Genomic DNA, 25,651 nt, shown 5'->3' on the forward strand with positions numbered 1-25,651 from the left:
TGTCAAGATGACATGCTAGGATGTGAAATGCAGTGATTAATTAAAAAAACTATCTCTTAGCACCTGGGAATAGCAGATGCTGTAAGTTTTTGTTGCATCACTTTACTTTAATCTGCAACTGACAAGCTTGTATGTGAAGTGTACAGATTAAATAGAAATATTTTAGTACCAGGGAATAGCAGGTGCTGTAAGATTGTATTGCATCCCTTTAATTTATGTTCAAGCTATCATGTTCAAATTTGAAGTGCAGTGAATAATTAACTCAAACTATCTGTTAGCACCTGGGAATAGCAGATGCTGTACGTTTTTTTTGCATCACTTTCATTTACTCTCCAACTCACATGCCTGAATGTGAAGTGCAGTGATTCATCAAAAAACTGTCTGTTAGTGCCTCCGTATACCAGATGTTGTAAGCTTTTATTGCATCATTTAATTTACATTCAAGATAACATTCTAGAATGTCAAGTGCAGGGATTAATAAAAAAAATTGTCAGATTGGTCTTTGTTCATATTTGCTATGATTAGGCAATTTGAGTAAGTGTTTAAGGCTTATGGCCAAACCATCTTGAGAACGCCCAATCTCATCTGACCTTGGAAGCTAAGCAAGTTTGGGCCTGGATAGTACTGAGGTGGGACCCTACCTAGGAATACCAGGTGCTGTAAGCTTTTCTTGCATCACTTTAATTTACTTTCAAGCTGACATGCTCAAATGTGAAGTGCAGTGATTAATAAAAAAAACTATCTGTTAGCACCTGGGAATAGCCGATGCTGTAAGTTTTTTTTACATCACTTTCATTTACTCTCCAACTCACATGCCTGAATGTGAAGTGCAGTGATTCATCAAAAACTATCTGTTAGCACCTTGGACTACGAGATGCTGTAAGCTTCTCTTCAATCACTTTAATTTACTGTCAAGATGACATGCTAGGATGTGAAATGCAGTGATTAATTAAAAAAACTATCTGTTAGCACCTGGGAATAGCAGATGCTGTAAGTTTTTGTTGCATCACTTTACTTTAATCTGCAACTGACAAGCTTGTATGTGAAGTGTACAGATTAAATAGAAATATTTTAGTACCAGGGAATAGCAGGTGCTGTAAGATTGTATTGCATCCCTTTAATTTATGTTCAAGCTATCATGTTCAAATTTGAAGTGCAGTGAATAATTAACTCAAACTATCTGTTAGCACCTGGGAATAGCCGATGCTGTACGTTTTTTTTGCATCACTTTCATTTACTCTCCAACTCACATGCCTGAATGTGAAGTGCAGTGATTCATCAAAAAACTGTCTGTTAGTGCCTCCGTATACCAGATGTTGTAAGCTTTTATTGCATCATTTAATTTACATTCAAGATAACATTCTAGAATGTCAAGTGCAGGGATTAATAAAAAAAATTGTCAGATTGGTCTTTGATCATATTTGCTATGATTAGGAAATTTGAGTAAGTGTTTAAGGCTTACGGCCACACCAGCTTGAGAACGCCCAATCTCATCTGACCTTGGAAGCTAAGCAAGTTTGGGCCTGGATAGTACTGAGGTGGGACCCTACCTAGGAATACCAGGTGCTGTAAGCTTTTCTTGCATCACTTTAATTTACTTTCAAGCTGACATGCTCAAATGTGAAGTGCAGTGATTAATAAAAAAAACTATCTGTTAGCACCTGGGAATAGCCGATGCTGTAAGTTTTTTTTGCATCACTTTCATTTACTCTCCAACTCACATGCCTGAATGTGAAGTGCAGTGATTCATCAAAAACTATCTGTTAGCACCTTAGACTACGAGATGCTGTAAGCTTCTCTTGAATCACTTTAATTTACTGTCAAGATGACATGCTAGGATGTGAAATGCAGTGATTAATTAAAAAAACTATCTGTTAGCACCTGGGAATAGCAGATGCTGTAAGTTTTTGTTGCATCACTTTACTTTAATCTGCAACTGACAAGCTTGTATGTGAAGTGTACAGATTAAATAGAAATATTTTAGTACCAGGGAATAGCAGGTGCTGTAAGATTGTATTGCATCCCTTTAATTTATGTTCAAGCTATCATGTTCAAATTTGAAGTGCAGTGAATAATTAACTCAAACTATCTGTTAGCACCTGGGAATAGCAGATGCTGTACGTTTTTTTTGCATCACTTTCATTTACTCTCCAACTCACATGCCTGAATGTGAAGTGCAGTGATTCATCAAAAAACTGTCTGTTAGTGCCTCCGTATACCAGATGTTGTAAGCTTTTATTGCATCATTTAATTTACATTCAAGATAACATTCTAGAATGTCAAGTGCAGGGATTAATAAAAAAAATTGTCAGATTGGTCTTTGATCATATTTGCTATGATTAGGAAATTTGAGTAAGTGTTTAAGGCTTACGGCCACACCAGCTTGAGAACGCCCAATCTCATCTGACCTTGGAAGCTAAGCAAGTTTGGGCCTGGATAGTACTGAGGTGGGACCCTATCTAGGAATACCGGGTGCTGTAAGCTTTTCTTGCATCACTTTAATTTACTTTCAAGCTGACATGCTCAAATGTGAAGTGCAGTGATTAATAAAAAAAACTATCTGTTAGCACCTGGGAATAGCCGATGCTGTAAGTTTTTTTTGCATCACTTTCATTTACTCTCCAACTCACATGCCTGAATGTGAAGTGCAGTGATTCATCAAAAACTATCTGTTAGCACCTTGGACTACGAGATGCTGTAAGCTTCTCTTCAATCACTTTAATTTACTGTCAAGATGACATGCTAGGATGTGAAATGCAGTGATTAATTAAAAAAACTATCTGTTAGCACCTGGGAATAGCAGATGCTGTAAGTTTTTGTTGCATCACTTTACTTTAATCTGCAACTGACAAGCTTGTATGTGAAGTGTACAGATTAAATAGAAATATTTTAGTACCAGGGAATAGCAGGTGCTGTAAGATTGTATTGCATCCCTTTAATTTATGTTCAAGCTATCATGTTCAAATTTGAAGTGCAGTGAATAATTAACTCAAACTATCTGTTAGCACCTGGGAATAGCCGATGCTGTACGTTTTTTTTGCATCACTTTCATTTACTCTCCAACTCACATGCCTGAATGTGAAGTGCAGTGATTCATCAAAAAACTGTCTGTTAGTGCCTCCGTATACCAGATGTTGTAAGCTTTTATTGCATCATTTAATTTACATTCAAGATAACATTCTAGAATGTCAAGTGCAGGGATTAATAAAAAAAATTGTCAGATTGGTCTTTGTTCATATTTGCTATGATTAGGCAATTTGAGTAAGTGTTTAAGGCTTATGGCCAAACCATCTTGAGAACGCCCAATCTCATCTGACCTTGGAAGCTAAGCAAGTTTGGGCCTGGATAGTACTGAGGTGGGACCCTACCTAGGAATACCAGGTGCTGTAAGCTTTTCTTGCATCACTTTAATTTACTTTCAAGCTGACATGCTCAAATGTGAAGTGCAGTGATTAATAAAAAAAACTATCTGTTAGCACCTGGGAATAGCCGATGCTGTAAGTTTTTTTTGCATCACTTTCATTTACTCTCCAACTCACATGCCTGAATGTGAAGTGCAGTGATTCATCAAAAACTATCTGTTAGCACCTTGGACTACGAGATGCTGTAAGCTTCTCATCAATCACTTTAATTTACTATCAAGATGACATGCTAGGATGTGAAATGCAGTGATTAATTAAAAAAACTATCTGTTAGCACCTGGGAATAGCAGATGCTGTAAGTTTTTGTTGCATCACTTTACTTTAATCTGCAACTGACAAGCTTGTATGTGAAGTGTACAGATTAAATAGAAATATTTTAGTACCAGGGAATAGCAGGTGCTGTAAGATTGTATTGCATCCCTTTAATTTATGTTCAAGCTATCATGTTCAAATTTGAAGTGCAGTGAATAATTAACTCAAACTATCTGTTAGCACCTGGGAATAGCCGATGCTGTACGTTTTTTTTGCATCACTTTCATTTACTCTCCAACTCACATGCCTGAATGTGAAGTGCAGTGATTCATCAAAAAACTGTCTGTTAGTGCCTCCGTATACCAGATGTTGTAAGCTTTTATTGCATCATTTAATTTACATTCAAGATAACATTCTAGAATGTCAAGTGCAGGGATTAATAAAAAAAATTGTCAGATTGGTCTTTGATCATATTTGCTATGATTAGGAAATTTGAGTAAGTGTTTAAGGCTTACGGCCACACCAGCTTGAGAACGCCCAATCTCATCTGACCTTGGAAGCTAAGCAAGTTTGGGCCTGGATAGTACTGAGGTGGGACCCTACCTAGGAATACCAGGTGCTGTAAGCTTTTCTTGCATCACTTTAATTTACTTTCAAGCTGACATGCTCAAATGTGAAGTGCAGTGATTAATAAAAAAAACTATCTGTTAGCACCTGGGAATAGCCGATGCTGTAAGTTTTTTTTGCATCACTTTCATTTACTCTCCAACTCACATGCCTGAATGTGAAGTGCAGTGATTCATCAAAAACTATCTGTTAGCACCTTAGACTACGAGATGCTGTAAGCTTCTCTTGAATCACTTTAATTTACTGTCAAGATGACATGCTAGGATGTGAAATGCAGTGATTAATTAAAAAAACTATCTGTTAGCACCTGGGAATAGCAGATGCTGTAAGTTTTTGTTGCATCACTTTACTTTAATCTGCAACTGACAAGCTTGTATGTGAAGTGTACAGATTAAATAGAAATATTTTAGTACCAGGGAATAGCAGGTGCTGTAAGATTGTATTGCATCCCTTTAATTTATGTTCAAGCTATCATGTTCAAATTTGAAGTGCAGTGAATAATTAACTCAAACTATCTGTTAGCACCTGGGAATAGCAGATGCTGTAAGTTTTTTTTGCATCACTTTCATTTACTCTCCAACTCACATGCCTGAATGTGAAGTGCAGTGATTCATCAAAAAACTGTCTGTTAGTGCCTCCGTATACCAGATGTTGTAAGCTTTTATTGCATCATTTAATTTACATTCAAGATAACATTCTAGAATGTCAAGTGCAGGGATTAATAAAAAAAATTGTCAGATTGGTCTTTGATCATATTTGCTATGATTAGGAAATTTGAGTAAGTGTTTAAGGCTTACGGCCACACCAGCTTGAGAACGCCCAATCTCATCTGACCTTGGAAGCTAAGCAAGTTTGGGTCTGGATAGTACTGAGGTGGGACCCTATCTAGGAATACCGGGTGCTGTAAGCTTTTCTTGCATCACTTTAATTTACTTTCAAGCTGACATGCTCAAATGTGAAGTGCAGTGATTAATAAAAAAAAACTATCTGTTAGCACCTGGGAATAGCCGATGCTGTAAGTTTTTTTTGCATCACTTTCATTTACTCTCCAACTCACATGCCTGAATGTGAAGTGCAGTGATTCATCAAAAACTATCTGTTAGCACCTTGGACTACGAGATGCTGTAAGCTTCTCTTGAATCACTTTAATTTACTGTCAAGATGACATGCTAGGATGTGAAATGCAGTGATTAATTAAAAAAACTATCTGTTAGCACCTGGGAATAGCAGATGCTGTAAGTTTTTGTTGCATCACTTTACTTTAATCTGCAACTGACAAGCTTGTATGTGAAGTGTACAGATTAAATAGAAATATTTTAGTACCAGGGAATAGCAGGTGCTGTAAGATTGTATTGCATCCCTTTAATTTATGTTCAAGCTATCATGTTCAAATTTGAAGTGCAGTGAATAATTAACTCAAACTATCTGTTAGCACCTGGGAATAGCAGATGCTGTACGTTTTTTTTGCATCACTTTCATTTACTCTCCAACTCACATGCCTGAATGTGAAGTGCAGTGATTCATCAAAAAACTGTCTGTTAGTGCCTCCGTATACCAGATGTTGTAAGCTTTTATTGCATAATTTAATTTACATTCAAGATAACATTCTAGAATGTCAAGTGCAGGGATTAATAAAAAAAATTGTCAGATTGGTCTTTGTTCATATTTGCTATGATTAGGCAATTTGAGTAAGAGTTTAAGGCTTATGGCCACACCAGCTTGAGAACGCCCAATCTCATCTGACCTTGGAAGCTAAGCAAGTTTGGGCCTGGATAGTACTGAGGTGGGACCCTATCTAGGAATACCGGGTGCTGTAAGCTTTTCTTGCATCACTTTAATTTACTTTCAAGCTGACATGCTCAAATGTGAAGTGCAGTGATTAATAAAAAAAAACTATCTGTTAGCACCTGGGAATAGCCGATGCTGTAAGTTTTTTTTGCATCACTTTCATTTACTCTCCAACTCACATGCCTGAATGTGAAGTGCAGTGATTCATCAAAAACTATCTGTTAGCACCTTGGACTACGAGATGCTGTAAGCTTCTCTTGAATCACTTTAATTTACTGTCAAGATGACATGCTAGGATGTGAAATGCAGTGATTAATTAAAAAAACTATCTGTTAGCACCTGGGAATAGCAGATGCTGTAAGTTTTTGTTGCATCACTTTACTTTAATCTGCAACTGACAAGCTTGTATGTGAAGTGTACAGATTAAATAGAAATATTTTAGTACCAGGGAATAGCAGGTGCTGTAAGATTGTATTGCATCCCTTTAATTTATGTTCAAGCTATCATGTTCAAATTTGAAGTGCAGTGAATAATTAACTCAAACTATCTGTTAGCACCTGGGAATAGCCGATGCTGTACGTTTTTTTTGCATCACTTTCATTTACTCTCCAACTCACATGCCTGAATGTGAAGTGCAGTGATTCATCAAAAAACTGTCTGTTAGTGCCTCCGTATACCAGATGTTGTAAGCTTTTATTGCATCATTTAATTTACATTCAAGATAACATTCTAGAATGTCAAGTGCAGGGATTAATAAAAAAAATTGTCAGATTGGTCTTTGATCATATTTGCTATGATTAGGAAATTTGAGTAAGTGTTTAAGGCTTACGGCCACACCAGCTTGAGAACGCCCAGTCTCATCTGACCTTGGAAGCTAAGCAAGTTTGGGCCTGGATAGTACTGAGGTGGGACCCTACCTAGGAATACCAGGTGCTGTAATCTTTTCTTGCATCACTTTAATTTACTTTCAAGCTGACATGCTCAAATGTGAAGTGCAGTGATTAATAAAAAAAACTATCTGTTAGCACCTGGGAATAGCCGATGCTGTAAGTTTTTTTTGCATCACTTTCATTTACTCTCCAACTCACATGCCTGAATGTGAAGTGCAGTGATTCATCAAAAACTATCTGTTAGCACCTTAGACTACGAGATGCTGTAAGCTTCTCTTGAATCACTTTAATTTACTGTCAAGATGACATGCTAGGATGTGAAATGCAGTGATTAATTAAAAAAACTATCTGTTAGCACCTGGGAATAGCAGATGCTGTAAGTTTTTGTTGCATCACTTTACTTTAATCTGCAACTGACAAGCTTGTATGTGAAGTGTACAGATTAAATAGAAATATTTTAGTACCAGGGAATAGCAGGTGCTGTAAGATTGTATTGCATCCCTTTAATTTATGTTCAAGCTATCATGTTCAAATTTGAAGTGCAGTGAATAATTAACTCAAACTATCTGTTAGCACCTGGGAATAGCAGATGCTGTAAGTTTTTTTTGCATCACTTTCATTTACTCTCCAACTCACATGCCTGAATGTGAAGTGCAGTGATTCATCAAAAAACTGTCTGTTAGTGCCTCCGTATACCAGATGTTGTAAGCTTTTATTGCATCATTTAATTTACATTCAAGATAACATTCTAGAATGTCAAGTGCAGGGATTAATAAAAAAAATTGTCAGATTGGTCTTTGATCATATTTGCTATGATTAGGAAATTTGAGTAAGTGTTTAAGGCTTACGGCCACACCAGCTTGAGAACGCCCAATCTCATCTGACCTTGGAAGCTAAGCAAGTTTGGGCCTGGATAGTACTGAGGTGGGACCCTATCTAGGAATACCGGGTGCTGTAAGCTTTTCTTGCATCACTTTAATTTACTTTCAAGCTGACATGCTCAAATGTGAAGTGCAGTGATTAATAAAAAAAAACTATCTGTTAGCACCTGGGAATAGCCGATGCTGTAAGTTTTTTTTGCATCACTTTCATTTACTCTCCAACTCACATGCCTGAATGTGAAGTGCAGTGATTCATCAAAAACTATCTGTTAGCACCTTGGACTACGAGATGCTGTAAGCTTCTCTTGAATCACTTTAATTTACTGTCAAGATGACATGCTAGGATGTGAAATGCAGTGATTAATTAAAAAAACTATCTGTTAGCACCTGGGAATAGCAGATGCTGTAAGTTTTTGTTGCATCACTTTACTTTAATCTGCAACTGACAAGCTTGTATGTGAAGTGTACAGATTAAATAGAAATATTTTAGTACCAGGGAATAGCAGGTGCTGTAAGATTGTATTGCATCCCTTTAATTTATGTTCAAGCTATCATGTTCAAATTTGAAGTGCAGTGAATAATTAACTCAAACTATCTGTTAGCACCTGGGAATAGCCGATGCTGTACGTTTTTTTTGCATCACTTTCATTTACTCTCCAACTCACATGCCTGAATGTGAAGTGCAGTGATTCATCAAAAAACTGTCTGTTAGTGCCTCCGTATACCAGATGTTGTAAGCTTTTATTGCATCATTTAATTTACATTCAAGATAACATTCTAGAATGTCAAGTGCAGGGATTAATAAAAAAAATTGTCAGATTGGTCTTTGATCATATTTGCTATGATTAGGAAATTTGAGTAAGTGTTTAAGGCTTACGGCCACACCAGCTTGAGAACGCCCAGTCTCATCTGACCTTGGAAGCTAAGCAAGTTTGGGCCTGGATAGTACTGAGGTGGGACCCTACCTAGGAATACCAGGTGCTGTAAGCTTTTCTTGCATCACTTTAATTTACTTTCAAGCTGACATGCTCAAATGTGAAGTGCAGTGATTAATAAAAAAAACTATCTGTTAGCACCTGGGAATAGCCGATGCTGTAAGTTTTTTTTGCATCACTTTCATTTACTCTCCAACTCACATGCCTGAATGTGAAGTGCAGTGATTCATCAAAAACTATCTGTTAGCACCTTAGACTACGAGATGCTGTAAGCTTCTCTTGAATCACTTTAATTTACTGTCAAGATGACATGCTAGGATGTGAAATGCAGTGATTAATTAAAAAAACTATCTGTTAGCACCTGGGAATAGCAGATGCTGTAAGTTTTTGTTGCATCACTTTACTTTAATCTGCAACTGACAAGCTTGTATGTGAAGTGTACAGATTAAATAGAAATATTTTAGTACCAGGGAATAGCAGGTGCTGTAAGATTGTATTGCATCCCTTTAATTTATGTTCAAGCTATCATGTTCAAATTTGAAGTGCAGTGAATAATTAACTCAAACTATCTGTTAGCACCTGGGAATAGCAGATGCTGTAAGTTTTTTTTGCATCACTTTCATTTACTCTCCAACTCACATGCCTGAATGTGAAGTGCAGTGATTCATCAAAAAACTGTCTGTTAGTGCCTCCGTATACCAGATGTTGTAAGCTTTTATTGCATCATTTAATTTACATTCAAGATAACATTCTAGAATGTCAAGTGCAGGGATTAATAAAAAAAATTGTCAGATTGGTCTTTGATCATATTTGCTATGATTAGGAAATTTGAGTAAGTGTTTAAGGCTTACGGCCACACCAGCTTGAGAACGCCCAATCTCATCTGACCTTGGAAGCTAAGCAAGTTTGGGCCTGGATAGTACTGAGGTGGGACCCTATCTAGGAATACCGGGTGCTGTAAGCTTTTCTTGCATCACTTTAATTTACTTTCAAGCTGACATGCTCAAATGTGAAGTGCAGTGATTAATAAAAAAAAACTATCTGTTAGCACCTGGGAATAGCCGATGCTGTAAGTTTTTTTTGCATCACTTTCATTTACTCTCCAACTCACATGCCTGAATGTGAAGTGCAGTGATTCATCAAAAACTATCTGTTAGCACCTTGGACTACGAGATGCTGTAAGCTTCTCTTGAATCACTTTAATTTACTGTCAAGATGACATGCTAGGATGTGAAATGCAGTGATTAATTAAAAAAACTATCTGTTAGCACCTGGGAATAGCAGATGCTGTAAGTTTTTGTTGCATCACTTTACTTTAATCTGCAACTGACAAGCTTGTATGTGAAGTGTACAGATTAAATAGAAATATTTTAGTACCAGGGAATAGCAGGTGCTGTAAGATTGTATTGCATCCCTTTAATTTATGTTCAAGCTATCATGTTCAAATTTGAAGTGCAGTGAATAATTAACTCAAACTATCTGTTAGCACCTGGGAATAGCAGATGCTGTAAGTTTTTTTTGCATCACTTTCATTTACTCTCCAACTCACATGCCTGAATGTGAAGTGCAGTGATTCATCAAAAAACTGTCTGTTAGTGCCTCCGTATACCAGATGTTGTAAGCTTTTATTGCATCATTTAATTTACATTCAAGATAACATTCTAGAATGTCAAGTGCAGGGATTAATAAAAAAAATTGTCAGATTGGTCTTTGATCATATTTGCTATGATTAGGAAATTTGAGTAAGTGTTTAAGGCTTACGGCCACACCAGCTTGAGAACGCCCAATCTCATCTGACCTTGGAAACTAAGTAAGTTTGGGCCTGGATAGTACTGAGGTGGGACCCTATCTAGGAATACCGGGTGCTGTAAGCTTTTCTTGCATCACTTTAATTTACTTTCAAGCTGACATGCTCAAATGTGAAGTGCAGTGATTAATAAAAAAAAACTATCTGTTAGCACCTGGGAATAGCCGATGCTGTAAGTTTTTTTTGCATCACTTTCATTTACTCTCCAACTCACATGCCTGAATGTGAAGTGCAGTGATTCATCAAAAACTATCTGTTAGCACCTTGGACTACGAGATGCTGTAAGCTTCTCTTGAATCACTTTAATTTACTGTCAAGATGACATGCTAGGATGTGAAATGCAGTGATTAATTAAAAAAACTATCTGTTAGCACCTGGGAATAGCAGATGCTGTAAGTTTTTGTTGCATCACTTTACTTTAATCTGCAACTGACAAGCTTGTATGTGAAGTGTACAGATTAAATAGAAATATTTTAGTACCAGGGAATAGCAGGTGCTGTAAGATTGTATTGCATCCCTTTAATTTATGTTCAAGCTATCATGTTCAAATTTGAAGTGCAGTGAATAATTAACTCAAACTATCTGTTAGCACCTGGGAATAGCAGATGCTGTAAGTTTTTTTTGCATCACTTTCATTTACTCTCCAACTCACATGCCTGAATGTGAAGTGCAGTGATTCATCAAAAAACTGTCTGTTAGTGCCTCCGTATACCAGATGTTGTAAGCTTTTATTGCATCATTTAATTTACATTCAAGATAACATTCTAGAATGTCAAGTGCAGGGATTAATAAAAAAAATTGTCAGATTGGTCTTTGATCATATTTGCTATGATTAGGAAATTTGAGTAAGTGTTTAAGGCTTACGGCCACACCAGCTTGAGAACGCCCAATCTCATCTGACCTTGGAAGCTAAGTAAGTTTGGGCCTGGATAGTACTGAGGTGGGACCCTATCTAGGAATACCGGGTGCTGTAAGCTTTTCTTGCATCACTTTAATTTACTTTCAAGCTGACATGCTCAAATGTGAAGTGCAGTGATTAATAAAAAAAAACTATCTGTTAGCACCTGGGAATAGCCGATGCTGTAAGTTTTTTTTGCATCACTTTCATTTACTCTCCAACTCACATGCCTGAATGTGAAGTGCAGTGATTCATCAAAAACTATCTGTTAGCACCTTGGACTACGAGATGCTGTAAGCTTCTCTTGAATCACTTTAATTTACTGTCAAGATGACATGCTAGGATGTGAAATGCAGTGATTAATTAAAAAAACTATCTGTTAGCACCTGGGAATAGCAGATGCTGTAAGTTTTTGTTGCATCACTTTACTTTAATCTGCAACTGACAAGCTTGTATGTGAAGTGTACAGATTAAATAGAAATATTTTAGTACCAGGGAATAGCAGGTGCTGTAAGATTGTATTGCATCCCTTTAATTTATGTTCAAGCTATCATGTTCAAATTTGAAGTGCAGTGAATAATTAACTCAAACTATCTGTTAGCACCTGGGAATAGCCGATGCTGTACGTTTTTTTTGCATCACTTTCATTTACTCTCCAACTCACATGCCTGAATGTGAAGTGCAGTGATTCATCAAAAACTATCTGTTAGCACCTTGGACTACGAGATGCTGTAAGCTTCTCTTCAATCACTTTAATTTACTGTCAAGATGACATGCTAGGATGTGAAATGCAGTGATTAATTAAAAAAACTATCTGTTAGCACCTGGGAATAGCAGATGCTGTAAGTTTTTGTTGCATCACTTTACTTTAATCTGCAACTGACAAGCTTGTATGTGAAGTGTACAGATTAAATAGAAATATTTTAGTACCAGGGAATAGCAGGTGCTGTAAGATTGTATTGCATCCCTTTAATTTATGTTCAAGCTATCATGTTCAAATTTGAAGTGCAGTGAATAATTAACTCAAACTATCTGTTAGCACCTGGGAATAGCAGATGCTGTAAGTTTTTTTTGCATCACTTTCATTTACTCTCCAACTCACATGCCTGAATGTGAAGTGCAGTGATTCATCAAAAAACTGTCTGTTAGTGCCTCCGTATACCAGATGTTGTAAGCTTTTATTGCATCATTTAATTTACATTCAAGATAACATTCTAGAATGTCAAGTGCAGGGATTAATAAAAAAAATTGTCAGATTGGTCTTTGTTCATATTTGCTATGATTAGGCAATTTGAGTAAGAGTTTAAGGCTTATGGCCAAACCATCTTGAGAACGCCCAATCTCATCTGACCTTGGAAGCTAAGCAAGTTTGGGCCTGGATAGTACTGAGTTGGGACCCTACCTAGGAATACCAGGTGCTGTAAGCTTTTCTTGCATCACTTTAATTTACTTTCAAGCTGACATGCTCAAATGTGAAGTGCAGTGATTAATAAAAAAAAACTATCTGTTAGCACCTGGGAATAGCCGATGCTGTAAGTTTTTTTTGCATCACTTTCATTTACTCTCCAACTCACATGCCTGAATGTGAAGTGCAGTGATTCATCAAAAACTATCTGTTAGCACCTTGGACTACGAGATGCTGTAAGCTTCTCTTGAATCACTTTAATTTACTGTCAAGATGACATGCTAGGATGTGAAATGCAGTGATTAATTAAAAAAACTATCTGTTAGCACCTGGGAATAGCAGATGCTGTAAGTTTTTGTTGCATCACTTTACTTTAATCTGCAACTGACAAGCTTGTATGTGAAGTGTACAGATTAAATAGAAATATTTTAGTACCAGGGAATAGCAGGTGCTGTAAGATTGTATTGCATCCCTTTAATTTATGTTCAAGCTATCATGTTCAAATTTGAAGTGCAGTGAATAATTAACTCAAACTATCTGTTAGCACCTGGGAATAGCAGATGCTGTACGTTTTTTTTGCATCACTTTCATTTACTCTCCAACTCACATGCCTGAATGTGAAGTGCAGTGATTCATCAAAAAACTGTCTGTTAGTGCCTCCGTATACCAGATGTTGTAAGCTTTTATTGCATCATTTAATTTACATTCAAGATAACATTCTAGAATGTCAAGTGCAGGGATTAATAAAAAAAATTGTCAGATTGGTCTTTGATCATATTTGCTATGATTAGGAAATTTGAGTAAGTGTTTAAGGCTTACGGCCACACCAGCTTGAGAACGCCCAATCTCATCTGACCTTGGAAGCTAAGCAAGTTTGGGCATGGATAGTACTGAGGTGGGACCCTACCTAGGAATACCAGGTGCTGTAAGCTTTTCTTGCATCACTTTAATTTACTTTCAAGCTGACATGCTCAAATGTGAAGTGCAGTGATTAATAAAAAAAACTATCTGTTAGCACCTGGGAATAGCCGATGCTGTAAGTTTTTTTTGCATCACTTTCATTTACTCTCCAACTCACATGCCTGAATGTGAAGTGCAGTGATTCATCAAAAACTATCTGTTAGCACCTTAGACTACGAGATGCTGTAAGCTTCTCTTGAATCACTTTAATTTACTGTCAAGATGACATGCTAGGATGTGAAATGCAGTGATTAATTAAAAAAACTATCTGTTAGCACCTGGGAATAGCAGATGCTGTAAGTTTTTGTTGCATCACTTTACTTTAATCTGCAACTGACAAGCTTGTATGTGAAGTGTACAGATTAAATAGAAATATTTTAGTACCAGGGAATAGCAGGTGCTGTAAGATTGTATTGCATCCCTTTAATTTATGTTCAAGCTATCATGTTCAAATTTGAAGTGCAGTGAATAATTAACTCAAACTATCTGTTAGCACCTGGGAATAGCAGATGCTGTAAGTTTTTTTTGCATCACTTTCATTTACTCTCCAACTCACATGCCTGAATGTGAAGTGCAGTGATTCATCAAAAAACTGTCTGTTAGTGCCTCCGTATACCAGATGTTGTAAGCTTTTATTGCATCATTTAATTTACATTCAAGATAACATTCTAGAATGTCAAGTGCAGGGATTAATAAAAAAAATTGTCAGATTGGTCTTTGTTCATATTTGCTATGATTAGGCAATTTGAGTAAGAGCTTAAGGCTTATGGCCAAACCATCTTGAGAACGCCCAATCTCATCTGACCTTGGAAGCTAAGCAAGTTTGGGCCTGGATAGTACTGAGTTGGGACCCTACCTAGGAATACCAGGTGCTGTAAGCTTTTCTTGCATCACTTTAATTTACTTTCAAGCTGACATGCTCAAATGTGAAGTGCAGTGATTAATAAAAAAAACTATCTGTTAGCACCTGGGAATAGCCGATGCTGTAAGTTTTTTTTGCATCACTTTCATTTACTCTCCAACTCACATGCCTGAATGTGAAGTGCAGTGATTCATCAAAAACTATCTGTTAGCACCTTGGACTACGAGATGCTGTAAGCTTCTCTTCAATCACTTTAATTTACTGTCAAGATGACATGCTATGATGTGAAATGCAGTGATTAATTAAAAAAACTATCTGTTAGCACCTGGGAATAGCAGATGCTGTAAGTTTTTGTTGCATCACTTTACTTTAATCTGCAACTGACAAGCTTGTATGTGAAGTGTACAGATTAAATAGAAATATTTTAGTACCAGGGAATAGCAGGTGCTGTAAGATTGTATTGCATCCCTTTAATTTATGTTCAAGCTATCATGTTCAAATTTGAAGTGCAGTGAATAATTAACTCAAACTATCTGTTAGCACCTGGGAATAGCCGATGCTGTACGTTTTTTTTGCATCACTTTCATTTACTCTCCAACTCACATGCCTGAATGTGAAGTGCAGTGATTCATCAAAAACTATCTGTTAGCACCTTGGACTACGAGATGCTGTAAGCTTCTCTTCAATCACTTTAATTTACTGTCAAGATGACATGCTAGGATGTGAAATGCAGTGATTAATTAAAAAAACTATCTGTTAGCACCTGGGAATAGCAGATGCTGTAAGTTTTTGTTGCATCACTTTACTTTAATCTGCAACTGACAAGCTTGTATGTGAAGTGTACAGATTAAATAGAAATATTTTAGTACCAGGGAATAGCAGGTGCTGTAAGATTGTATTGCATCCCTTTAATTTATGTTCAAGCTATCATGTTCAAATTTGAAGTGCAGTGAATAATTAACTCAAACTATCTGTTAGCACCTGGGAATAGCCGATGCTGTACGTTTTTTTTGCATCACTTTCATTTACTCTCCAACTCACATGCCTGAATGTGAAGTGCAGTGATTCATCAAAAAACTGTCTGTTAGTGCCTCCGTATACCAGATGTTGTAAGCTTTTATTGCATCATTTAATTTACATTCAAGATAACATTCTAGAATGTCAAGTGCAGGGATTAATAAAAAAAATTGTCAGATTGGTCTTTGATCATATTTGCTATGATTAGGAAATTTGAGTAAGTGTTTAAGGCTTACGGCCACACCAGCTTGAGAACGCCCAATCTCATCTGACCTTGGAAGCTAAGCAAGCTTGGGCCTGGATAGTACTGAGGTGGGACCCTACCTAGGAATACCAGGTGCTGTAAGCTTTTCTTGCATCACTTAAATTTACTTTCAAGCTGACATGCTCAAATGTGAAGTGCAGTGATTAATAAAAAAAACTATCTGTTAGCACCTGGGAATAGCCGATGCTGTAAGTTTTTTTTGCATCACTTTCATTTACTCTCCAACTCACATGCCTGAATGTGAAGTGCAGTGATTCATCAAAAACTATCTGTTAGCACCTTAGACTACGAGATGCTGTAAGCTTCTCTTGAATCACTTTAATTTACTGTCAAGATGACATGCTAGGATGTGAAATGCAGTGATTAATTAAAAAAACTATCTGTTAGCACCTGGGAATAGCAGATGCTGTAAGTTTTTGTTGCATCACTTTACTTTAATCTGCAACTGACAAGCTTGTATGTGAAGTGTACAGATTAAATAGAAATATTTTAGTACCAGGGAATAGCAGGTGCTGTAAGATTGTATTGCATCCCTTTAATTTATGTTCAAGCTATCATGTTCAAATTTGAAGTGCAGTGAATAATTAACTCAAACTATCTGTTAGCACCTGGGAATAGCCGATGCTGTACGTTTTTTTTGCATCACTTTCATTTACTCTCCAACTCACATGCCTGAATGTGAAGTGCAGTGATTCATCAAAAAACTGTCTGTTAGTGCCTCCGTATACCAGATGTTGTAAGCTTTTATTGCATCATTTAATTTACATTCAAGATAACATTCTAGAATGTCAAGTGCAGGGATTAATAAAAAAAATTGTCAGATTGGTCTTTGATCATATTTGCTATGATTAGGAAATTTGAGTAAGTGTTTAAGCCTTACGGCCACACCAGCTTGAGAACGCCCAATCTCATCTGACCTTGGAAGCTAAGCAAGTTTGGGCCTGGATAGTACTGAGGTGGGACCCTACCTAGGAATACCAGGTGCTGTAAGCTTTTCTTGCATCACTTTAATTTACTTTCAAGCTGACATGCTCAAATGTGAAGTGCAGTGATTAATAAAAAAAACTATCTGTTAGCACCTGGGAATAGCCGATGCTGTAAGTTTTTTTTGCATCACTTTCATTTACTCTCCAACTCACATGCCTGAATGTGAAGTGCAGTGATTCATCAAAAACTATCTGTTAGCACCTTGGACTACGAGATGCTGTAAGCTTCTCTTGAATCACTTTAATTTACTGTCAAGATGACATGCTAGGATGTGAAATGCAGTGATTAATTAAAAAAACTATCTGTTAGCACCTGGGAATAGCAGATGCTGTAAGTTTTTGTTGCATCACTTTACTTTAATCTGCAACTGACAAGCTTGTATGTGAAGTGTACAGATTAAATAGAAATATTTTAGTACCAGGGAATAGCAGGTGCTGTAAGATTGTATTGCATCCCTTTAATTTATGTTCAAGCTATCATGTTCAAATTTGAAGTGCAGTGAATAATTAACTCAAACTATCTGTTAGCACCTGGGAATAGCAGATGCTGTACGTTTTTTTTGCATCACTTTCATTTACTCTCCAACTCACATGCCTGAATGTGAAGTGCAGTGATTCATCAAAAAACTGTCTGTTAGTGCCTCCGTATACCAGATGTTGTAAGCTTTTATTGCATCATTTAATTTACATTCAAGATAACATTCTAGAATGTCAAGTGCAGGGATTAATAAAAAAAATTGTCAGATTGGTCTTTGTTCATATTTGCTATGATTAGGCAATTTGAGTAAGTGTTTAAGGCTTATGGCCAAACCATCTTGAGAACGCCCAATCTCATCTGACCTTGGAAGCTAAGCAAGTTTGGGCCTGGATAGTACTGAGGTGGGACCCTACCTAGGAATACCAGGTGCTGTAAGCTTTTCTTGCATCACTTTAATTTACTTTCAAGCTGACATGCTCAAATGTGAAGTGCAGTGATTAATAAAAAAAACTATCTGTTAGCACCTGGGAATAGCCGATGGTGTAAGTTTTTTTTGCATCACTTTCATTTACTCTCCAACTCACATGCCTGAATGTGAAGTGCAGTGATTCATCAAAAACTATCTGTTAGCACCTTGGACTACGAGATGCTGTAAGCTTCTCTTCAATCACTTTAATTTACTGTCAAGATGACATGCTAGGATGTGAAATGCAGTGATTAATTAAAAAAACTATCTGTTAGCACCTGGGAATAGCAGATGCTGTAAGTTTTTGTTGCATCACTTTACTTTAATCTGCAACTGACAAGCTTGTATGTGAAGTGTACAGATTAAATAGAAATATTTTAGTACCAGGGAATAGCAGGTGCTGTAAGATTGTATTGCATCCCTTTAATTTATGTTCAAGCTATCATGTTCAAATTTGAAGTGCAGTGAATAATTAACTCAAACTATCTGTTAGCACCTGGGAATAGCCGATGCTGTACGTTTTTTTTGCATCACTTTCATTTACTCTCCAACTCACATGCCTGAATGTGAAGTGCAGTGATTCATCAAAAAACTGTCTGTTAGTGCCTCCGTATACCAGATGTTGTAAGCTTTTATTGCATCATTTAATTTACATTCAAGATAACATTCTAGAATGTCAAGTGCAGGGATTAATAAAAAAAATTGTCAGATTGGTCTTTGATCATATTTGCTATGATTAGGAAATTTGAGTAAGTGTTTAAGGCTTACGGCCACACCAGCTTGAGAACGCCCAATCTCATCTGACCTTGGAAGCTAAGCAAGTTTGGGCCTGGATAGTACTGAGGTGGGACCCTATCTAGGAATACCGGGTGCTGTAAGCTTTTCTTGCATCACTTTAATTTACTTTCAAGCTGACATGCTCAAATGTGAAGTGCAGTGATTAATAAAAAAAACTATCTGTTAGCACCTGGGAATAGCCGATGCTGTAAGTTTTTTTTGCATCACTTTCATTTACTCTCCAACTCACATGCCTGAATGTGAAGTGCAGTGATTCATCAAAAACTATCTGTTAGCACCTTGGACTACGAGATGCTGTAAGCTTCTCTTGAATCACTTTAATTTACTGTCAAGATGACATGCTAGGATGTGAAATGCAGTGATTAATTAAAAAAACTATCTGTTAGCACCTGGGAATAGCAGATGCTGTAAGTTTTTGTTGCATCACTTTACTTTAATCTGCAACTGACAAGCTTGTATGTGAAGTGTACAGATTAAATAGAAATATTTTAGTACCAGGGAATAGCAGGTGCTGTAAGATTGTATTGCATCCCTTTAATTTATGTTCAAGCTATCATGTTCAAATTTGAAGTGCAGTGAATAATTAACTCAAACTATCTGTTAGCACCTGGGAATAGCCGATGCTGTACGTTTTTTTTGCATCACTTTCATTTACTCTCCAACTCACATGCCTGAATGTGAAGTGCAGTGATTCATCAAAAACTATCTGTTAGCACCTTGGACTACGAGATGCTGTAAGCTTCTCTTCAATCACTTTAATTTACTGTCAAGATGACATGCTAGGATGTGAAATGCAGTGATTAATTAAAAAAACTATCTGTTAGCACCTGGGAATAGCAGATGCTGTAAGTTTTTGTTGCATCACTTTACTTTAATCTGCAACTGACAAGCTTGTATGTGAAGTGTACAGATTAAATAGAAATATTTTAGTACCAGGGAATAGCAGGTGCTGTAAGATTGTATTGCATCCCTTTAATTTATGTTCAAGCTATCATGTTCAAATTTGAAGTGCAGTGAATAATTAACTCAAACTATCTGTTAGCACCTGGGAATAGCAGATGCTGTAAGTTTTTTTTGCATCACTTTCATTTACTCTCCAACTCACATGCCTGAATGTGAAGTGCAGTGATTCATCAAAAAACTGTCTGTTAGTGCCTCCGTATACCAGATGTTGTAAGCTTTTATTGCATCATTTAATTTACATTCAAGATAACATTCTAGAATGTCAAGTGCAGGGATTAATAAAAAAAATTGTCAGATTGGTCTTTGTTCATATTTGCTATGATTAGGCAATTTGAGTAAGAGTTTAAGGCTTATGGCCAAACCATCTTGAGAACGCCCAATCTCATCTGACCTTGGAAGCTAAGCAAGTTTGGGCCTGGATAGTACTGAGTTGGGACCCTACCTAGGAATACCAGGTGCTGTAAGCTTTTCTTGCATCACTTTAATTTACTTTCAAGCTGACATGCTCAAATGTGAAGTGCAGTGATTAATAAAAAAAAACTATCTGTTAGCACCTGGGAATAGCCGATGCTGTAAGTTTTTTTTGCATCACTTTCATTTACTCTCCAACTCACATGCCTGAATGTGAAGTGCAGTGATTCATCAAAAACTATCTGTTAGCACCTTGGACTACGAGATGCTGTAAGCTTCTCTTGAATCACTTTAATTTACTGTCAAGATGACATGCTAGGATGTGAAATGCAGTGATTAATTAAAAAAACTATCTGTTAGCACCTGGGAATAGCAGATGCTGTAAGTTTTTGTTGCATCACTTTACTTTAATCTGCAACTGACAAGCTTGTATGTGAAGTGTACAGATTAAATAGAAATATTTTAGTACCAGGGAATAGCAGGTGCTGTAAGATTGTATTGCATCCCTTTAATTTATGTTCAAGCTATCATGTTCAAATTTGAAGTGCAGTGAATAATTAACTCAAACTATCTGTTAGCACCTGGGAATAGCAGATGCTGTACGTTTTTTTTGCATCACTTTCATTTACTCTCCAACTCACATGCCTGAATGTGAAGTGCAGTGATTCATCAAAAAACTGTCTGTTAGTGCCTCCGTATACCAGATGTTGTAAGCTTTTATTGCATCATTTAATTTACATTCAAGATAACATTCTAGAATGTCAAGTGCAGGGATTAATAAAAAAAATTGTCAGATTGGTCTTTGATCATATTTGCTATGATTAGGAAATTTGAGTAAGTGTTTAAGGCTTACGGCCACACCAGCTTGAGAACGCCCAATCTCATCTGACCTTGGAAGCTAAGCAAGTTTGGGCATGGATAGTACTGAGGTGGGACCCTACCTAGGAATACCAGGTGCTGTAAGCTTTTCTTGCATCACTTTAATTTACTTTCAAGCTGACATGCTCAAATGTGAAGTGCAGTGATTAATAAAAAAAACTATCTGTTAGCACCTGGGAATAGCCGATGCTGTAAGTTTTTTTTGCATCACTTTCATTTACTCTCCAACTCACATGCCTGAATGTGAAGTGCAGTGATTCATCAAAAACTATCTGTTAGCACCTTAGACTACGAGATGCTGTAAGCTTCTCTTGAATCACTTTAATTTACTGTCAAGATGACATGCTAGGATGTGAAATGCAGTGATTAATTAAAAAAACTATCTGTTAGCACCTGGGAATAGCAGATGCTGTAAGTTTTTGTTGCATCACTTTACTTTAATCTGCAACTGACAAGCTTGTATGTGAAGTGTACAGATTAAATAGAAATATTTTAGTACCAGGGAATAGCAGGTGCTGTAAGATTGTATTGCATCCCTTTAATTTATGTTCAAGCTATCATGTTCAAATTTGAAGTGCAGTGAATAATTAACTCAAACTATCTGTTAGCACCTGGGAATAGCAGATGCTGTAAGTTTTTTTTGCATCACTTTCATTTACTCTCCAACTCACATGCCTGAATGTGAAGTGCAGTGATTCATCAAAAAACTGTCTGTTAGTGCCTCCGTATACCAGATGTTGTAAGCTTTTATTGCATCATTTAATTTACATTCAAGATAACATTCTAGAATGTCAAGTGCAGGGATTAATAAAAAAAATTGTCAGATTGGTCTTTGTTCATATTTGCTATGATTAGGCAATTTGAGTAAGAGCTTAAGGCTTATGGCCAAACCATCTTGAGAACGCCCAATCTCATCTGACCTTGGAAGCTAAGCAAGTTTGGGCCTGGATAGTACTGAGTTGGGACCCTACCTAGGAATACCAGGTGCTGTAAGCTTTTCTTGCATCACTTTAATTTACTTTCAAGCTGACATGCTCAAATGTGAAGTGCAGTGATTAATAAAAAAAACTATCTGTTAGCACCTGGGAATAGCCGATGCTGTAAGTTTTTTTTGCATCACTTTCATTTACTCTCCAACTCACATGCCTGAATGTGAAGTGCAGTGATTCATCAAAAACTATCTGTTAGCACCTTGGACTACGAGATGCTGTAAGCTTCTCTTCAATCACTTTAATTTACTGTCAAGATGACATGCTATGATGTGAAATGCAGTGATTAATTAAAAAAACTATCTGTTAGCACCTGGGAATAGCAGATGCTGTAAGTTTTTGTTGCATCACTTTACTTTAATCTGCAACTGACAAGCTTGTATGTGAAGTGTACAGATTAAATAGAAATATTTTAGTACCAGGGAATAGCAGGTGCTGTAAGATTGTATTGCATCCCTTTAATTTATGTTCAAGCTATCATGTTCAAATTTGAAGTGCAGTGAATAATTAACTCAAACTATCTGTTAGCACCTGGGAATAGCCGATGCTGTACGTTTTTTTTGCATCACTTTCATTTACTCTCCAACTCACATGCCTGAATGTGAAGTGCAGTGATTCATCAAAAACTATCTGTTAGCACCTTGGACTACGAGATGCTGTAAGCTTCTCTTCAATCACTTTAATTTACTGTCAAGATGACATGCTAGGATGTGAAATGCAGTGATTAATTAAAAAAACTATCTGTTAGCACCTGGGAATAGCAGATGCTGTAAGTTTTTGTTGCATCACTTTACTTTAATCTGCAACTGACAAGCTTGTATGTGAAGTGTACAGATTAAATAGAAATATTTTAGTACCAGGGAATAGCAGGTGCTGTAAGATTGTATTGCATCCCTTTAATTTATGTTCAAGCTATCATGTTCAAATTTGAAGTGCAGTGAATAATTAACTCAAACTATCTGTTAGCACCTGGGAATAGCCGATGCTGTACGTTTTTTTTGCATCACTTTCATTTACTCTCCAACTCACATGCCTGAATGTGAAGTGCAGTGATTCATCAAAAAACTGTCTGTTAGTGCCTCCGTATACCAGATGTTGTAAGCTTTTATTGCATCATTTAATTTACATTCAAGATAACATTCTAGAATGTCAAGTGCAGGGATTAATAAAAAAAATTGTCAGATTGGTCTTTGATCATATTTGCTATGATTAGGAAATTTGAGTAAGTGTTTAAGGCTTACGGCCACACCAGCTTGAGAACGCCCAATCTCATCTGACCTTGGAAGCTAAGCAAGCTTGGGCCTGGATAGTACTGAGGTGGGACCCTACCTAGGAATACCAGGTGCTGTAAGCTTTTCTTGCATCACTTAAATTTACTTTCAAGCTGACATGCTCAAATGTGAAGTGCAGTGATTAATAAAAAAAACTATCTGTTAGCACCTGGGAATAGCCGATGCTGTAAGTTTTTTTTGCATCACTTTCATTTACTCTCCAACTCACATGCCTGAATGTGAAGTGCAGTGATTCATCAAAAACTATCTGTTAGCACCTTAGACTACGAGATGCTGTAAGCTTCTCTTGAATCACTTTAATTTACTGTCAAGATGACATGCTAGGATGTGAAATGCAGTGATTAATTAAAAAAACTATCTGTTAGCACCTGGGAATAGCAGATGCTGTAAGTTTTTGTTGCATCACTTTACTTTAATCTGCAACTGACAAGCTTGTATGTGAAGTGTACAGATTAAATAGAAATATTTTAGTACCAGGGAATAGCAGGTGCTGTAAGATTGTATTGCATCCCTTTAATTTATGTTCAAGCTATCATGTTCAAATTTGAAGTGCAGTGAATAATTAACTCAAACTATCTGTTAGCACCTGGGAATAGCCGATGCTGTACGTTTTTTTTGCATCACTTTCATTTACTCTCCAACTCACATGCCTGAATGTGAAGTGCAGTGATTCATCAAAAAACTGTCTGTTAGTGCCTCCGTATACCAGATGTTGTAAGCTTTTATTGCATCATTTAATTTACATTCAAGATAACATTCTAGAATGTCCAGTGCAGGGATTAATAAAAAAAATTGTCAGATTGGTCTTTGATCATATTTGCTATGATTAGGAAATTTGAGTAAGTGTTTAAGCCTTACGGCCACACCAGCTTGAGAACGCCCAATCTCATCTGACCTTGGAAGCTAAGCAAGTTTGGGCCTGGATAGTACTGAGGTGGGACCCTACCTAGGAATACCAGGTGCTGTAAGCTTTTCTTGCATCACTTTAATTTACTTTCAAGCTGACATGCTCAAATGTGAAGTGCAGTGATTAATAAAAAAAACTATCTGTTAGCACCTGGGAATAGCCGATGCTGTAAGTTTTTTTTGCATCACTTTCATTTACTCTCCAACTCACATGCCTGAATGTGAAGTGCAGTGATTCATCAAAAACTATCTGTTAGCACCTTGGACTACGAGATGCTGTAAGCTTCTCTTGAATCACTTTAATTTACTGTCAAGATGACATGCTAGGATGTGAAATGCAGTGATTAATTAAAAAAACTATCTGTTAGCACCTGGGAATAGCAGATGCTGTAAGTTTTTGTTGCATCACTTTACTTTAATCTGCAACTGACAAGCTTGTATGTGAAGTGTACAGATTAAATAGAAATATTTTAGTACCAGGGAATAGCAGGTGCTGTAAGATTGTATTGCATCCCTTTAATTTATGTTCAAGCTATCATGTTCAAATTTGAAGTGCAGTGAATAATTAACTCAAACTATCTGTTAGCACCTGGGAATAGCAGATGCTGTACGTTTTTTTTGCATCACTTTCATTTACTCTCCAACTCACATGCCTGAATGTGAAGTGCAGTGATTCATCAAAAAACTGTCTGTTAGTGCCTCCGTATACCAGATGTTGTAAGCTTTTATTGCATCATTTAATTTACATTCAAGATAACATTCTAGAATGTCAAGTGCAGGGATTAATAAAAAAAATTGTCAGATTGGTCTTTGTTCATATTTGCTATGATTAGGCAATTTGAGTAAGTGTTTAAGGCTTATGGCCAAACCATCTTGAGAACGCCCAATCTCATCTGACCTTGGAAGCTAAGCAAGTTTGGGCCTGGATAGTACTGAGGTGGGACCCTACCTAGGAATACCAGGTGCTGTAAGCTTTTCTTGCATCACTTTAATTTACTTTCAAGCTGACATGCTCAAATGTGAAGTGCAGTGATTAATAAAAAAAACTATCTGTTAGCACCTGGGAATAGCCGATGCTGTAAGTTTTTTTTGCATCACTTTCATTTACTCTCCAACTCACATGCCTGAATGTGAAGTGCAGTGATTCATCAAAAACTATCTGTTAGCACCTTAGACTACGAGATGCTGTAAGCTTCTCTTGAATCACTTTAATTTACTGTCAAGATGACATGCTAGGATGTGAAATGCAGTGATTAATTAAAAAAACTATCTGTTAGCACCTGGGAATAGCAGATGCTGTAAGTTTTTGTTGCATCACTTTACTTTAATCTGCAACTGACAAGCTTGTATGTGAAGTGTACAGATTAAATAGAAATATTTTAGTACCAGGGAATAGCAGGTGCTGTAAGATTGTATTGCATCCCTTTAATTTATGTTCAAGCTATCATGTTCAAATTTGAAGTGCAGTGAATAA

The 25,651-nt window shown here is 36.7% G+C and overlaps 4 non-coding genes and 22 pseudogenes across 4 annotated transcripts; all 26 read left to right on the top strand.

Annotated features, from left to right (window-relative positions):
- Positions 1-547: 547 nt before the first annotated feature.
- On the top strand, positions 548-666 carry LOC145648057 (5S ribosomal RNA; annotated as a pseudogene).
- Positions 667-1,456: 790 nt separating this feature from the next.
- On the top strand, positions 1,457-1,575 carry LOC145647821 (5S ribosomal RNA). The gene has a single exon (XR_014116388.1). It is a non-coding gene; the product is annotated as a 5S ribosomal RNA (ribosomal RNA).
- A 790-nt stretch (positions 1,576-2,365) lies between these two features.
- On the top strand, positions 2,366-2,484 carry LOC145647404 (5S ribosomal RNA; annotated as a pseudogene).
- A 790-nt stretch (positions 2,485-3,274) lies between these two features.
- On the top strand, positions 3,275-3,393 carry LOC145648058 (5S ribosomal RNA; annotated as a pseudogene).
- Positions 3,394-4,183: 790 nt separating this feature from the next.
- On the top strand, positions 4,184-4,302 carry LOC145647833 (5S ribosomal RNA). Its single transcript, XR_014116389.1, has one exon. It is a non-coding gene; the product is annotated as a 5S ribosomal RNA (ribosomal RNA).
- A 790-nt stretch (positions 4,303-5,092) lies between these two features.
- Positions 5,093-5,211, top strand: LOC145649154 (5S ribosomal RNA; annotated as a pseudogene).
- Positions 5,212-6,002: 791 nt separating this feature from the next.
- LOC145648353 (5S ribosomal RNA) lies at positions 6,003-6,121 on the top strand (annotated as a pseudogene).
- Positions 6,122-6,912: 791 nt separating this feature from the next.
- On the top strand, positions 6,913-7,031 carry LOC145648990 (5S ribosomal RNA; annotated as a pseudogene).
- A 790-nt stretch (positions 7,032-7,821) lies between these two features.
- On the top strand, positions 7,822-7,940 carry LOC145647405 (5S ribosomal RNA; annotated as a pseudogene).
- A 791-nt stretch (positions 7,941-8,731) lies between these two features.
- LOC145647868 (5S ribosomal RNA) lies at positions 8,732-8,850 on the top strand (annotated as a pseudogene).
- Positions 8,851-9,640: 790 nt separating this feature from the next.
- Positions 9,641-9,759, top strand: LOC145647406 (5S ribosomal RNA; annotated as a pseudogene).
- Positions 9,760-10,550: 791 nt separating this feature from the next.
- On the top strand, positions 10,551-10,669 carry LOC145650445 (5S ribosomal RNA; annotated as a pseudogene).
- A 791-nt stretch (positions 10,670-11,460) lies between these two features.
- LOC145648920 (5S ribosomal RNA) lies at positions 11,461-11,579 on the top strand (annotated as a pseudogene).
- A 1,229-nt stretch (positions 11,580-12,808) lies between these two features.
- Positions 12,809-12,927, top strand: LOC145648483 (5S ribosomal RNA; annotated as a pseudogene).
- Positions 12,928-13,718: 791 nt separating this feature from the next.
- On the top strand, positions 13,719-13,837 carry LOC145648828 (5S ribosomal RNA; annotated as a pseudogene).
- Positions 13,838-14,627: 790 nt separating this feature from the next.
- On the top strand, positions 14,628-14,746 carry LOC145648484 (5S ribosomal RNA; annotated as a pseudogene).
- A 1,228-nt stretch (positions 14,747-15,974) lies between these two features.
- LOC145647133 (5S ribosomal RNA) lies at positions 15,975-16,093 on the top strand. Its single transcript, XR_014116282.1, has one exon. It is a non-coding gene; the product is annotated as a 5S ribosomal RNA (ribosomal RNA).
- Positions 16,094-16,883: 790 nt separating this feature from the next.
- On the top strand, positions 16,884-17,002 carry LOC145648376 (5S ribosomal RNA; annotated as a pseudogene).
- A 790-nt stretch (positions 17,003-17,792) lies between these two features.
- On the top strand, positions 17,793-17,911 carry LOC145648059 (5S ribosomal RNA; annotated as a pseudogene).
- Positions 17,912-18,701: 790 nt separating this feature from the next.
- LOC145647407 (5S ribosomal RNA) lies at positions 18,702-18,820 on the top strand (annotated as a pseudogene).
- A 1,228-nt stretch (positions 18,821-20,048) lies between these two features.
- On the top strand, positions 20,049-20,167 carry LOC145648485 (5S ribosomal RNA; annotated as a pseudogene).
- A 791-nt stretch (positions 20,168-20,958) lies between these two features.
- Positions 20,959-21,077, top strand: LOC145648829 (5S ribosomal RNA; annotated as a pseudogene).
- Positions 21,078-21,867: 790 nt separating this feature from the next.
- On the top strand, positions 21,868-21,986 carry LOC145648487 (5S ribosomal RNA; annotated as a pseudogene).
- Positions 21,987-23,214: 1,228 nt separating this feature from the next.
- On the top strand, positions 23,215-23,333 carry LOC145648302 (5S ribosomal RNA). Its single transcript, XR_014116447.1, has one exon. It is a non-coding gene; the product is annotated as a 5S ribosomal RNA (ribosomal RNA).
- A 790-nt stretch (positions 23,334-24,123) lies between these two features.
- Positions 24,124-24,242, top strand: LOC145648377 (5S ribosomal RNA; annotated as a pseudogene).
- Positions 24,243-25,032: 790 nt separating this feature from the next.
- LOC145648060 (5S ribosomal RNA) lies at positions 25,033-25,151 on the top strand (annotated as a pseudogene).
- Positions 25,152-25,651: the final 500 nt, after the last annotated feature.

Source organism: Electrophorus electricus, chromosome 13 (genome assembly GCF_041902795.1).
Source record: "Electrophorus electricus isolate QZ-2024a chromosome 13, ASM4190279v1, whole genome shotgun sequence".
Lineage (NCBI taxonomy): Eukaryota > Metazoa > Chordata > Actinopteri > Gymnotiformes > Gymnotidae > Electrophorus > Electrophorus electricus.